Source organism: Chenopodium album, chromosome 23, assembly GCF_948465745.1.
Source record: "Chenopodium album chromosome 23, dcCheAlbu1.1, whole genome shotgun sequence".
NCBI classification, from domain to species: domain Eukaryota; kingdom Viridiplantae; phylum Streptophyta; class Magnoliopsida; order Caryophyllales; family Amaranthaceae; genus Chenopodium; species Chenopodium album.
The window spans coordinates 17,719,771-17,735,042 of NC_137856.1; the positions used below are offsets into that span (position 1 = coordinate 17,719,771).

At 46.0% G+C, this 15,272-nt stretch overlaps 1 pseudogene; it reads left to right on the top strand.

Annotated features, from left to right (window-relative positions):
* The first annotated feature begins 285 nt into the window (after window positions 1-285).
* On the top strand, window positions 286-384 carry LOC145609843 (small nucleolar RNA R71; annotated as a pseudogene).
* The last annotated feature ends 14,888 nt before the right edge of the window (window positions 385-15,272 follow it).

A 15,272-nucleotide genomic window follows, 5' to 3' on the forward strand; every position in this document is an offset into this window, starting at 1 on the left:
AACTTAGCTTTGATTGCGGTGACCTCCTTTCCTAAATTTGTCATTTGAGAGGAAAGGTTGTTGATTGCATTGAGATGGTCCACCGAATACAATGAAGATTGTTTGCTTGAAGAGTCCCTTTCCCCATCTTGCCAATCCCTATAATAAGTCACCACATCCTCAATGATGTCCACAACTTCTTCTTCGGTTTTGTTCATGATAGGGCCCCCGGCCCCTCCATCAAGGCATGACTTGCCTTGGGGACTTAAACCGCCATAGAAGATTTAGATCACTTGGTATGTGGGGATTCCGTGGTGAGGGCACTCCCTTTGATACTCTTTGATTCTCTCCCATGCTTCGTAAAGGCTTTCACTCGGCCTTTGCTTGAACCCTTGAATCAAGGCTCTTGCCTCCGCCGTCTTCTTTTGGGGGTAGAAGCGGGACAAGAAAGTCTTTGTGACATCGTCCCAAGTTCTCAAGGAGTTGGGCTTCACCTCCCTGTCTAGCCACTCCAAGGATCTTCCGATTAGAGAGAAAGGGAACAACTTGAGGCGGATGAATTCTTGAGAAACCCCATTGACTTTAATGGTATTGCAATATTTTTCAAATTCTTTCAAATGGTTCAATTGGCTCTCATTCTTAGCCCCACTATATTGCCTTCTCTCGATCAAGGTGATCATTGCCGGTCGGATTTCGAAGTCATTTGCCGGGGTAGTGGGAAGAGCTATTCCACTCTCAAATCTATATGCCCCGGGCACTCCAAGCTCCTTCAAGGCTATTCTAGGATGTTCACCCATTCCTTGTTCTTCTTGAATTTCTTCCTCACTTGAAGAGCTATAAGCCAAGGATCTATTATCCACTCTTCTTCTTGAAAGAGTCCTCTCGATTTCCAGATCAAGGGGAACAAGGGGACGATCACGGGTTCTGTGCATGTAAAAACTCAAACAAAAATATTAGTAGCACGGCTACAAGTGTAGCCTAAAGAAACAAAATCTTTTTTTTGTTTCTTTTTTATAAAATGAAGTAGACTCAACAACAAAAGCTAAGCACCAATAGCATTCCCCGGCAACGGCGCCATTTTGACAAGAGGAAAATGCATGTCGTTTCCTACCCTTTCCCCTAGCCAAACTAAATTTGTAAACACCTAACCAACCTTATATGAATATAGGGTAAGTTAAGGGTCGATCCCAAGGGAATGCAATGATGAAAACTAAAGTCTAAGTCAAGCTACCTCGGAGTCGAAAATGAGAAATCGGTTGGTATTAAATGAACTAGATCAAATTCAACAAATAATCAAAGGTCTAAACACTAGGGATATGGGTTCCACATGCAAAATCAATGATAATGCTAGATTAAAATTCAATCAATTAATTCAAGTATTGCAATGGACAAACAATAGTAGCAATCAAGAGAGTTCAAATACTATCTCCTATAGGCCAATCTAGTGGTCACTATGAAAGGCAAACCAAGAAGAATCATAAACAAACTCAATCAATTAGAGCAACCTTTAAATCACTTGGTCATGTCATTAAGAGTTGCAATGCAATCTAGATTAATCTTATAGGGTGATCAATCCTAATCTAATCAATCTCATGCAAAACTATGTCAACCAAATTAATTGCAACAAATCAACCAATCAAGAGCATCAACTAGTATCAAACATGCTTCCCCCTTTCCCTAGCAACTAATCTACTCACCAATCATGATGAAATTCAAGAACAAATAACTAGAAATTGCATTGATCATCATTCTATATCAAAATCTAATAGAAAGCAAAGTATTCAATATTATCAAAACTCAATATTCCTTTAAACAGTCAATTTACCCGTTCCAAACTTGCACCGATATCGTGACCTCAAGCCTACCTCGCACATTTATGGCAACATATAAGGGTTATGTATGGTTCCAAACGTCATTATATGACCCTAAATTGTATCCCCTAGGGTCTCAAGACTTTTCGCCACCAGGCTCCGTAACCACAAAATTCCTCAAAAAGCGGGGATTATAGTCTTCAATTTCGGAATATTTTAACCTTTTTTCGCCCTTAAATAAAAATTGCAGAGATGTTTACCATGGTTCCTAATATCCTCCGGGAGTCCAATTGAGTGGGTGGATGCCTTTAAACAGTCAATTTACCCGTTCCGAACTTGCACCGATATCGTGACCTCAAGCCTACCACGGACATTTATGGCAACATATAAGGGTCATATATGGTTCCAAACGTCATTATATGACCCTAAGACGTATCCCCTAGGGTCTCAAGTTTTTTCGCCACCGGGCCTCGTAACTTCAAAATTCCTCAAAAAGCGTGGATTATACCTTCAATTTTGGAATTTTTTGACCTTTTTTCGCCCGGAAATAAAAATTGCCGAGATGTTTACCATGGTTCCTAATACCCTCCGGGAGTCTAATTGAGTGGGTGGAAACATCCAATATGCCTTTAAACAGTCAATTTACCCGTTCCAAACTTGCACCAATATTGTGACCTCAAGCCTACCTAGACATTTATGGCAGGTATAAGGGTCATATATGTTTCCAAACGTCATTATATGACCCTAAGATGTATCCTTTAGGGTCTCAAAACTTTTCGCCACCGGGCCTCGTAACCTCAAAATTCCTCAAAAAGCGTGGATTATAGCCTTCAATTTTGGAATTTTTTGACCTTTTTTCGCCCGGAAATAAAAATTGCCGAGATGTTAACCATGGTTCCTAATATCCACCGGGAGTCCAATTGAGTTGTTGGAACCATCACATATGCCTTTAAACAGTCAATTTACCCGTTCAAACTTGCACCGATATCGTGATCTCAAGACTACCACGGACATTTATGGCAACATATAAGGTTCATATATGGTTCCAAACGACATTATATGACCCTAAGATGTATCCCCTAGGGTCTCAAAACTTTTCGCCACCGGGCCCCGTAACCTCAAAATTCCTCAAAAAGCGTGGATTATAATCTTCAATTTCAGAATATTTTAACCTTTTTTCGCCCGTAAATAAAAAATTGCAGAGATGTTTACCATTGTTCCTAATACCCTCCGGGAGTCCAATTGAGTGGGTGGATGCCTTTAAACAGTCAATTTACCCGTTCCGAACTTGCACCGATATCGTGACCTTGCCTCAAGCCTACCACAGACATTTATGGAAACATATAAGGGTCATATATGGTTCCAAACGTCATTATATGACCCTAAGACGTATCCTCTAGGGTCTCAAGTTTTTTCGCTGATGAGTGTCATTTATGGCACTCATAAGGTAGTCTTTTAGGTTATTTCTTTCCCTTTTTGTTGCTTTCTTCTTTTAGTTTTGGCCCTTTTTCCTTCAGTTTCTCCTTTTTCCTCTTTCTTCATGTTTCTCGTGTTTTATCATGTTTTCCCTTTATTTTGCTCTTTTTCCGTTTTATTTCTTTCCTTTGTTTACCTGTGTAGGTATTGTGAGATTCACCTTGGCAAAGGATGCAATTCGGGACCTCAATGATCAAGCAAGGAAGGAGCATTTGGCTAGAGAGGGCCTAGAGAGACCATGGAGAGACCTCGGGGAGGTCTCCATATCTTTCCACCAAGCCGCGGGCGCGGGACTTCGAGCCGCGGGCGCGGGCTCTTTTGTTCAAAACTGCCAAAACTTGGCAGGAACTAGCCGCGGTTGCCCCGCAGTCTCTCCGCGGGCGCGGGCAATTTGGAGAGGTCTCTCCACATAGAGAGACCGCGGCTCCCCTGATCAGCCTTTGGGAGCAGGGGACTTCGCCGCGGGTGCTGCCCAGGCAGCCCGCGGTGGGTTCCGTACCCATTTTTCCGCGGGCGCGGGTTTGTCGAGAGAGACCGCGGGAGCTGCCGTTTTCTTCTTTGCTTATATATAGAATTGTATTTCCTTTTTGAATCCAACTTTTGGATAATTTTCGTTAGCTTAGTTTTAGAGAGAGAAGTTAGAGAGAAGATAGAGAGAAGTTGTTGGCTTTGGATTTGTAACTCAACATTTGATCAATCAAGTTTGGATTTCTTCATCAATTTTAGTGAGATTCTCTTCTTTCTTTCATCTTTACTTACTTGTTATTTGATCCTTTTGCTTGATGTTTGTTTTTTTCTTGGAACATAGGTCCTCTTTCTGATGCTTTGGCTATCATGGGAGATGAAGTCTCCTTTGATCCGTCAACACTCATCCAACCTGTCGATGAACCCTTACCGAAAGTTGTTTATATTTCAAGCTGTGAAGAAGTTAACGGAATTTGGGATAGTGATGATGAGGACGTCTATCTCAAAGACATAGTTTGTTCATCTCTTGGCGTTGTCAGTCTGAAAGATAGCGAAGATGTTTGGGGAGATCCTGAAGTCAAGGTTCTCACTAGAACTGGAAGGTTATAGCAACCTACCTATCCATACCTCCACCGCAAGCACAACTAATAGTTGAACCTATCGACCCTGTAAGCAACGATGTGATCAAACAATTGCAGAAAACCAAGGTGGAAATGAATGTTTGGAAGCTCTTGGCTACGTCTCATGAGCATCGGAAGGCTGTGATGAATGCTCTTGTGAAGATAGGAGTTGATAGTGACATGACTCCTCAAGGACTAGTCAGCTTTCTCACTACTGAGTTGCCAAGTCCTAGCAACTTGATTTCCTTTTCTGACAAGGATTTGCCCCCGGAAGGGGATCAACATAATAAAGCCCTACACCTTACTGTGGTGTGTAGGCAAATGAATATTCCCATGAGCCTAGTTGATAATGGCTCAGCAATCAATGTATGCCCGTTGCGCACTACGAAGAAGTTAGGCATAAAAGATGAAGAATTAATTCCCTCTACTCAGGGAATCCGAGCTTATGATAATACTCGCCGTCAAGCCGTGGGTACTATCATGTTGAATATCACTACTGGAGCCATTGATCGTCGCACCAAGTTTCAGGTGGTGGACATCAAGGCTTCCTTCAATCTACTGTTAGGTCGCCCTTGGCTTCATGAGTTGAAGGCGATCCCATCATCACTGCACCAGAAAGTTAAGGCTATAGTTGTAGGAGTTCCAATCACCATTGATGCTTCTCCCATGCGTATCCAAGTCATTGATACCCCTATTGTTCATGTCGAGCATGATGAGGAAGATGAGGACCTCTGGGGATTTTCTTTAGAAGATGTGCTTATGATCGAGGAAGACGAGAAGTGCCACCTCGAGTTTGACCCCTATTCTAAAGATAATATCAATGCAATTATGAAGAAACAAGGGCACTTCCCTGGAATGACCCTTGGCATCAAGAAGAAGATAGCTGAACTATGGGGCCATCAAGGCTCGTTAAAGAAGGACACCTTTGGCCTGGGATTCATACCAACTAAGGAAGATGTAAAGCAAGCTGTGATCAAGATGGTTGCTCGGAACGCAGCTCGAAAAGAGAATAAGGAGATGGCTATAAATCCCTATCCCCTTACGCTCAATGGACAATTCGTCAAGGAAGGAGAGAACTTCCCGTGCTATGAATTTCCTGAACCTTTCGTCTACAAGGGGAAGCGTGAACCAGATTTTGAGGTGTTCATGGATTGTGACTTCATTGACGAAGGTGATGTCTCCACAACAGCTGAAGAACCAACCAGCCCAGGTTCCGATGATATGAGTATTAGTCTTCTTTTCGGGTTGGGAAAGAATGAACCTAGGCCCCCCAACAATGACGACTCTGCGCTCATTCAAGCGGTCATGTCAAGCAAAGATTTTGATCCTTCGGAGTTAATTTCCCCAGCTGATGGTGCTCTGAAAGGATGGAGCAAGACGGTGAAGGTCACTATGCCAAATGGAGAAAAACTTGAAGTAACCGCTGGCGAAGGCCCCATGTTTGATGAACCTGAATCGTCTGAGTCCGAGTTCGAGTTTGAGTCTGTTAATGAATCCTTAGGATCTAAGGCCGACCCCCTTTCTGCTACCGAGTCTTTTTCTGTAGTTCCCTCTAGTGCTGAGCCTCTTGTTAAGTCTTCCCTTTCTTTTCACAATAATTCTGGCGAGGTCGCAGCTGACCTTGCCCTCCTTGATGTAATAACCAATGATTTCAATGAAATGAGTACCTTTGCATACGATGTGTGTCATTGCCCTAACCCTGATCAATATTGTTTGGGGTTTTTTGAGTCCCTTGGGAGAGTTACAACACTAAGACTAGATGCTCGCTTGGATACCTGTACCTGCAAAACAACGGAACACCGAATGGTCGGTGGTCCGCCTCCGAAGCTTAAGTTAGTCTAAGTCCGAAGAATAAGGTGCGGAATGTAAAGGGTTATCTGCTCGGATTCCGAGCTCGGGTGTACTGTTCTCTTGAGAGTGACAGTTCTGACAGTGATTAGTAATCACTGAATATTCCTCGTAAAGAGTGTTGAAAAGAACGTAGCCATAAATGCGGAGATCATCTCCTACTTATAGGCTTCTTGAAAAACGTGCACTCCCTAGGGTTTCGTGCCCTAGGGAATATTTACGCAGCTTTTGCAGACCTCGGGATTTGGGCCTGAAAGCCGCCAATCCCAGGTCCTTTTATCTGTCTGCCACGTGTCGTTCCCTGAGAGGTCCAAGGTGGCGCCCCTTTCAGTGACACGTGGCGGACTCTGATTGGGCCAACTGGCCTAGGGTAATTTTACCCAAATCATTTGCCCCTCACAGGTGACACTCGCTTGCCACGTGTTACCTGTTACAGGTGTCATCATCCGATTGGTCAGATTTCGAATAGTTACTGTGGAGGGAAAGTTTAGGGTTTTTAACCCCTCTATAAATAGAAAGTTTCACCTCCGGATTTTTTACACCTTTGCGAATCTTTGGAGAATCTTGGACTTTTGACTTAAGGAATCTCTAAAATTCCCTAAGTGTTTCTTAGTTCTCAAGCATCCGACACTCGGCCCGCTGTCCGACCGTTCCCAGCCAACCAAGCGTCTCTCACCCTTCTTCTAAAGGTAACTCCTGTTTCTTCTTTTACTTTTCATTTTTTCTTTGTTTTCGATAAAATGGTTTCCCAATCGCATGCGGCACAGTATAGGATAGTGATCATCCGGTCACCGGGGACGGCTGAATCTAGAACTTGCAGTGCCGACTGCTTGGCCAGTGACTGTGCTTTGCGAACTTCTCCGAATCCGACTGGTTTCGCGTCTGTGCAGGACACGATGGCCAGGACAAAAAGAACAGCAAGAAAACCCAACTCCGATGGATCTTTTTTCCCGTCGGATGGTTCAACTATTTATTCTGACGGCTCAATGAGGGTGCCTCAAAGTGAGGTGTCGGAACACCCTGATAGCCCTTCTTATCTTCCACGTACCCCCACCTATTAACATTCGCCCTCTTCAAGCGGTACTCCTAGTGATAGGATACTGGAGGAGGCAGATGAAACCTATGCTACCGGGCCTTCTGAACAGGCGCCAGTAGAGAGTCTAAGGGTGGACCCTGCTGGCACCAGTCGGCAGTCCCTTAGCTCTGATGACAGTTCTGATGACGAGTCGGCCTCGTCATCTTCTTCAGATAATGCCTCCGCCTCTTCAGGGGAGGCAAGAGCAAGAATAGACACTGTCAGGGAGTCCCTGACAGTTGAGAAGGGGGAATCCTGGGCCGAGCCGAGCGCTTCCAGGTGTTCGGAGAAAGCCCCTTACTATCATCATGTTCCGCAGAGCAGGCGGAACACCATGGCAAACAACCTTACAAGTTTTAGGGGCAAGGTTGTGCTGGGCCATGGCTTTACTTTGTGCGTCCCTAATAAGGACGACACCATTACTTGGCCGAGCATGGCCAGCTACCAGGACCGAGCATTCGGTTGTTATGAGGCGGCCTTCCAGGCTGGCTTGCGCTTCCCTCTCCATCCGGCTGTGGAGAGGATTTTGGATGGATACCAACTTAGTATCTGGCAACTTGTACCCAATTCTTGGATAAACATTCCGGGGTACGTTGCCGCCTGCGAGATGCTGCAGGTGGAGGCGAGTTTTGAAGCTTTCGCCCACATGCATTATCTTAGCAGGGCGCCTGCTAGGGGTGGCGAGGGCTGGTACACCTTGACTACTTGCGAGGGGTACATGATGGCTGTTGGCAAAGAAAACAAGTGGAAAGACTGGAGAACTAAGTTCTACATAGTCAAAACCGCCGACATCCGCCTGAACCTAAAGTATAACAGGTGGAACAAGGATCCGCCTCTCCTAGCAGGCAGGAGTGCATTGCCAGCTCTTCCTAGACGATCAAAGGAGGAGATCATGGACGCGGGTTTGTTCACCGTGTCTGTGAAGACGAATGATGAGGGGGACAAGGAAGTCATCCCTCAAAGCTATCTCCCTTTGTACAAATGGTTTGAGGAAGGGACCTTCTTGGCCGCTTGTGGGCTAAGTACTGAGATGCCGAGAGGTAGTCGGCCGTCTGTTTAATATGCCCTTTTTATTTTGCTTGTCTTTACTTGGTTGAATGTGACTAACACTTGACTCTTTTTTGCAGACAAAGCGATGGAAAAACTCTCGGCCTCCAGGAAGCCGGCTGTATCTGCTGCCAGATACAGATCAAACGTCCTTAACAGGGCGAAGGCCACCACAAGGGTGGAAGAGCAGCAACCAACCGGTACCCCAAGGGTGAGATTTTATACCTAGCATTTATCCAATTAATGCTAATTTTTTGCCGAGTGTTTTACTGATCTTGTTTTCTCTTCAATGATACAGGGTACCTCCTCCAAATCCCCGTCCAAACCATCCGACCCTAAGCTTCAGAAAACTAGGGCTGGTGATGTGAGCGCATCCGGCAAGGGCGGCCGGAAGCACATTGCTCATAAGCCAAAGAGGCCCTCAGACGCCCCTCCCCGTGAGGAGAGGATTTTGGGGGAAAAGCCCCCCTCGTCCGCCGGTCCGAAGAGGTTTCTGGGGGAAAAGCCCCCCTCTTCATCCAACCCGAAGAGGTCTCTGGGGAAGAAGCCCGCCTCTTCATCCGGTCAGAAGAGGCTTCTGGGGGAAAAGGAGGTGGATGAGGAAGATGGTAAGAACCATTCGTCCCCTTTTTCCTTTCTTCAAGTTATTCATACTTGAATATTTTCTAACTTTTTCTTCCTACAGTCCCCATATAGAGGCCGACTGTAGTTCAAATGGCCAAGTCCATGCTGAGGGCGATTGATCCGGATGATAAAGCATCCGTCAGAGGAGTCGGCACCCTAGACCTTGATGGTATTCTAGGGGACCTTTGCGAGGTATAGACTTAACCTTGCCTTAACATATATATATTTTTTTTATTTTTTTTTTATTTTTTATTTTTTTTTTGTCCGCCTGGTTCTCAACCATTCGGCTTCTTTTTGCAGGCCATGCTGCGCATCCAAGGGCTCAGCAGACCCCTTAAGGAGAAGACCAAAGAGGTAAAAGCTGCTAAGGCTCAGGCCGAGTCCGCCTTGGATAGGGCTCAATTTGATATTGCTCAGAATGAATTTCTGACACTTGATATGATGTATTCGCAGTCGGAGGCCAATCTGCAGGTGAAGAAGGATCTAGACTCGGCCCACCTTCAAATCTCCAACCTCAAGAAGGAGGTCAAGGCCCTTAAGGCAGAGCTCGAGCCCCTTCAAGATGCCAAGGATGAGGCCGAGAGGGCCCAGAACAGGGTGAGCCGCCTGCAGCATAAGCTCAGCAACCAGGAGCAGCAGCTAAAAACCAAGTTCGAGTCCTGGGCCGAGCAAGAAAGAGTTGAACTGGTCAAACAAATGATCAGGGACAATGAGGCCATCATGCGGGACACTTGGGCGGCTGTTCAGCCAGACTCGGACTACCAAATTTGGAAGTCCAAGTTTGACGAGCTCAGCAAAGCTTACGACGATCGCCTCCTTGAGGAGATGGAAGAAGCTTCCAAGGCTGATGCTGAGGCCGAGGCTGCCGAAGGCTCTAGGTCCAACTCTTCTGAGGAGTCGTCCTCTGGGGAGGAGGAGGAAGATCAGGCGGAGGAGCAAGAGAAAAATGATGAAGAGCAGTCGAAGGGCAACAGTCCGGCTGCCAACGAAGAGGCTCTCCCCTCATCACTTAAGCTTTTATTTTTTTTCTGTTTCTGCGGCCGAATGGCCAAGTACTTGCTTTTCCGGCCTGTGTGCCGAGTATTTATGTATTTTTACCGGCCGAGGGGTCGGGTAATTTGACAATTTCTCTGGCTTTGCCAGATAACAATTTAACCAATCGTCTGGTGGCGATTGGTCTTTTTTAATTGAAATCATTCGGCCATTTGGCTGAAGTTCTTCATATTTTGTCTTTGAATTGTTTAAAAAATTTTTTGCATGTTTTTTGGCTAAGTATTATAACCTGTATACCATGCGGATGTTCTTGCCCCTGGACGGATTTCGAGTGGTTTCGGTTTATGAGATTGATTGACTTGGAAATTATTGATACTTAGAAGAGTATTCATGGTTTCTAAGTCAATCAATCACTATGGTGATTGCCCCAAACCACGCGGCAGACGTCCATCCAGAAGTTGGCAAATATGAGTTTTCATTCGGCGATTGGCTCGAACAAAACTCAAATTTCTAACTTAGCTATTTTGCTAAGGAATGATCTCCGCCTGTTCTGCCCCTAAGGCAAAAACAGGCGCATCCGGCCATTGACCTCATTGAGATTAAAATGTTAAGTCTGGGACTTAACTAATTTTCGTGAAAGTAACCCATCCGCCTGTCTTGCCCCATAGATAAGAATCAGGCGTCATCCGGCCAAAGGCCTTAAGTAAGTGCTAAGTAGTTAACTTAACATATTTTTATAAAATTTTTCCGCCTGTTATGCCCCTGAGCTAAAACAGACGCATCCAGCTTTATGCCTCGGTTAGCCTCTAATTATGAAACAGTGGCCATTTTCAAACTGTATTAGAACAGATAGAAAGATTCTGGCCTTTTAGATTTCACTTTCAATTAAAACAAACAACTGCGAATGCTGCCTTAGCATTCGGTTGGGCCGCTTGTATATTCGTAGAGCAATGTGCCACCCAAATGGGAGATGCTTCTCCTCGACGAATTCACCCAAATGGGCGTCACCGGTTATCTGACTCATGTTGGAGCAGACGGTCGTACTCATGTTGGAGCAGACTGTGACCATTCGGTCTTTTTTATTTTTATCTGGCTTTAGGCCTCGTAATTGATTAAGTAAATGTTGGTATAAACTTAATAAAATTTCGTAGGAACAATTGTTTATAACAGTCGGCTCCTTCAAAGGGTTTTTGAGGCGTCTGTTGTTGGGACAGACGTCCTTCATAAGGGCCGTCTGTAGCTGGTACAGACGGTACTAAAAAATTAAGATAGTAGAACAAATTGGAACATGGAAGCATATTCTCATTAACAAAACTTTAAAATAACAAAATTGAAGTATTTACATTCGTACTTAGAAGTAATACTTTTTCAAGTTGTCTACATTCCAAGTTCTAGGCAGCTGCCTGCCGTCTGGTTCTTCCAGGCGGTAGGTGCCGTCTCTTACTTCCTCATAGATTCGGTAGGGGCCTTCCCAGTTTGGGGTGAGCTTACCCTGCTCATTCGCCCTACCGACTGCTTCCATTTTTCGTAGTACAATGTCCCCCACTTTAAGAGGACGCTTGTGTACTCTTTTGTTGTAATCCCGAGTCATTCTCAGACGGTATATCTCATGGCGCAGGGCAGCATTGCCCCTGCGCTCTGGAAGTGAGTCCAATGCTAGACGCATGGCCTCCCAATTCGCCTCCTCATCATACAACATGATTCGAAGAGTCGGCTCATAGTGTTCAATGGGCAAGACAGCTTCTGCACCATACACCATAAGAAATGGGGTCTATCCAGTTGCCCCTTTAGCAGTCGTCCTGATGTACCAAAGGACGTGTGGTAATTCGTCCGCCCAAAGGCCACCAGCCCGTTCGATTTTCTTCTTAATCCCGTCTGAGATTAACTTGTTAAAAGCCTCGACCTGGCCGTTTGCTTGAGGCCGGCCGACTGATGCAAAAAAGCTAGAGATCCCTTGGTCTCCCAGCCAAGTCTTGAGTTGAGGCGTTTCAAATTGAGGACCTTTGTCAAAAACCATAGACATGGGCACCCCGAAACGAGTGATTATATTCCTCCAAACGAAGGAAATAACATCTTTGGTCTTAATGTTTTTGACTGCCTCCGCCTCTACCCATTTAGTAAAGTAATCCACAACCACCAATATGTAGCACTTGCCGCCTGGTGCGGCAGTATATGGCCCCAAAATGTCCATGCCCCATTTGGCAAAGGGTATTAGGCTGTGGATGGACGTCAGGTTTGTAGCCGGACGATGAATGAGCTTGCCAAATTTTTGACATTTGTCACATTTTTTCACCAATTCCATTGCATCCGACTCCAGTGTAGGCCAGAAATAAAGCCGCCTGGCTTTGGCAGCAAGGGATCTGCCCCCTATGTGGGAGGCGCAGAATCCCGCATGCAATTCTTCGAGGACTTCCTTACCCTTCTCGGGGGTAACACACTTCAACAGAGGTTTCAGAAACCCAGCCCTGAAGAGTTCTCCTTGTCGCAACTCGAAGTTAGCCGCTCGTTTTTTCAAAACAGCCGCCTCCTGCGGTGAATCAGGGAGCGTGCCGTCGGTAAGGTAAGCCCGGATGTTATCCATCCAAGTTGAGCTTCGGTCTAGAACTCCAATGGGGTCTTCCTCAGAGATACTTCTTTTTTCCATGACCTCCCAGAAGACCGACCGAGGCGTTTCACAGGAGGCGGATGATGCCAGCTTGGACAAAGCATCCGCCTGATTGTTGGAAGACCTGGGCACTTGACTTAGTGAAAATTCTTCAAGTGTCACAACTTCAGCCTTAACCGCCTGCAGGTATTTTACCATGGCCGGATGAGTGGCCTCTTACGTTCCATTGACTTGGAGTACGACCAATTGTGAGTCTGAGCAGGCGTCAATTTTCTTTGCCCCTGCTGCCTTACAATACCGAATGCCAGCAAGCAAGGCTTCATATTCGGCCTCGTTATTGGAGACCTGGAACTTGAACCGTAGTGCATATTCAAATTTCTCCCCCTCAGGAGACTGACAGATAATCCCTGCACCACAGCCATTCGTAGTAGAGCTCCCGTCTACATACAATTTCCAAACCTGATTAGTATCATCCGGAACAACCGGCCTTATCATTTCCACAATAAAGTCGGCGAATGCTTGCCCCTTTATTGCTTTCCTAGGTTCATAAGTGATTTCCAGTCCTTGCATTTCAATCGCCCATTTGAGCATTCGTCTAGAAGACTCCAAGGTTGTCAGAGGTCGTTTAATCGGCTGGTCAGTGTAGACCACTACCGCATGCGCCAAGAAGTAAGGTTTCAATTTCTTGATGGCCATGTAGAGGGCGAGACCAAACTTTTCAACCATGGGGTACCGAAGCTCGGCGTTCCTAAGAACATGGCTGATGAAATAGACCGGGAGCTGAGTGCCGTCTCTTTCAGCTAAGAGAACAGCGCTGAGGGCATGATCGGAGACGGCCAGATACATGAAGAGCGTCTCTTTGGGCAAAGGGCTAACAAGCCTCGGCAAAGAGTGCAAATGAGTTTTTAACTTTTGAAAGGCCGCCTCTGCATCATCCCCCCATTCAAAATTAGTCTTCTTCCTGATTTCCTGGAAAAAGTAGAGACACTTATCGCCTGACCGACTGAGGAATCTCCCCAGGGCCGCCAGACAACCTGTAAGCTTTTGAACCTCTTTCACAGTTCGGGGCGACTGCATGTCGATGACCGCCTGTATTTTCTCAGGGTTGGCCTCTATTCCCCTTTAATCAATCAAGAATCCGAGAAACATCCCAGACTCAACACCGAAGACACACTATTTTGGATTTAGCATGACCTTGTGCCGCCTGAGTGTGGCGAATGTTTCTCGGAGATCAGCAAGATGATCCGCTTGTTGTTTGGATTTGACTATCATGTCATCAATGTATGCCTCTACATTCCTTCCAATCTGATTAATGAAGACTGTGTTAATCATTCTTTGGAAAGTTGCAGGCGCATTCTTCAAACCAAACGGCATCACAGTATAACAGAACAACCCCTGATCAGTGACGAATGCCGTCTTTTCTTGATCTTTCTTCCACAGGGGAATTTGATGGAAACCTGAATAGGCGTCCATAAAACTCATCAAGGCATGACCGGCTGTTGAATCAACCAAGTTGTCGATCTTAGGCAATGGATAACTGTCCTTTGGACATGCCTTGTTCAGGTCGGTGTAGTCAACACACATTCGCCAAGTTCCATTCGGCTTTTTTACTAACACAACATTAGCTACCTAGTCAGGAAAAGTACATGGCCGAATGAACTTGGCGTCCAGCAGCTTTTTAACTTCAGCTGCTGCCGCCTGACTTCTTTCTTCGCCGTGATTTCTTTTCTTTTGCCGAATGGGCTTCTTTTTAGGATCAACGGCGAGCTTGTGGACAGCGAGATCCGGACTTATGCCAGGCATCTCTTCCACTTCAAAGGCAAAGATGTCTTTGAATTCTTTCAGAAGCTGGTGCAGACTGTCACCTAGCTTAGCAAATGCAACCGTCCCCACCTTAACAGTCCGCTCTTGCCGAGTGTCGTGCAGAGGGATATAAATGTGCTCACCAGTCGGCTGGGGACGTAGATCAACCGACCGTTCCCCGGTCAGTGATTGCTATTTTTTCTCTTTTTTGACCACCACCGGTTGATCAATTTTTCTTTTTTTCTCAGCTGGTGGGGCCGCTTGGTCTTCCTTGTCATCATCAAGGTCGACTGTTTGTTTGCCCCGGACGGCTGCTGCGGCCGCGGGCTTGACATCCGAGAGATAGCACTCAAGAGCTGTCTTCTGGTCCCCATTAAGGGAACCGACTGTGCCATCATCCCTCTCATACTTAATGAGCATGAGGGTATGAATGATAATGGCCTTACACTCGTTAAGAGTGGGTCGACCAAAGATGAGGTTGTAGGTAGTAAGCTCTTCAACCACGAGGAAACGGATGGTCATATGCCGGCCGTTTCCCTTTTGCCCCAGCCGGATGGGCAAATCTATCCGTCCGACTGGGTGCACGAGTCCTCCCCCAAACCCTACAAGGGTATGAGAGACCTCCATCATGCTGTTTAGCTTGTACTTGAGATTGGACAAGCATTTGAGGCTGATGAGGTCTGAGGAACTGCCTGTGTCGATCAAGATTCGACCAACCAATTGGTTGGCCACTTTGCACTCAATGACAACAGGGTCATCATGCGGCCGACGAACTTTGCCTCTGTCCCTTTCGGTGATGATGACCTCGGGGAAGGCGGATGTGCTTGCCGCCTCTCCCTCTTCAACAGAATGGATCATCTTTTTCAGATGATCCTTGGTGCCCCGAATAGTCGGGCCACCCCCGGCGAATCCGCCTGCTATGGTAT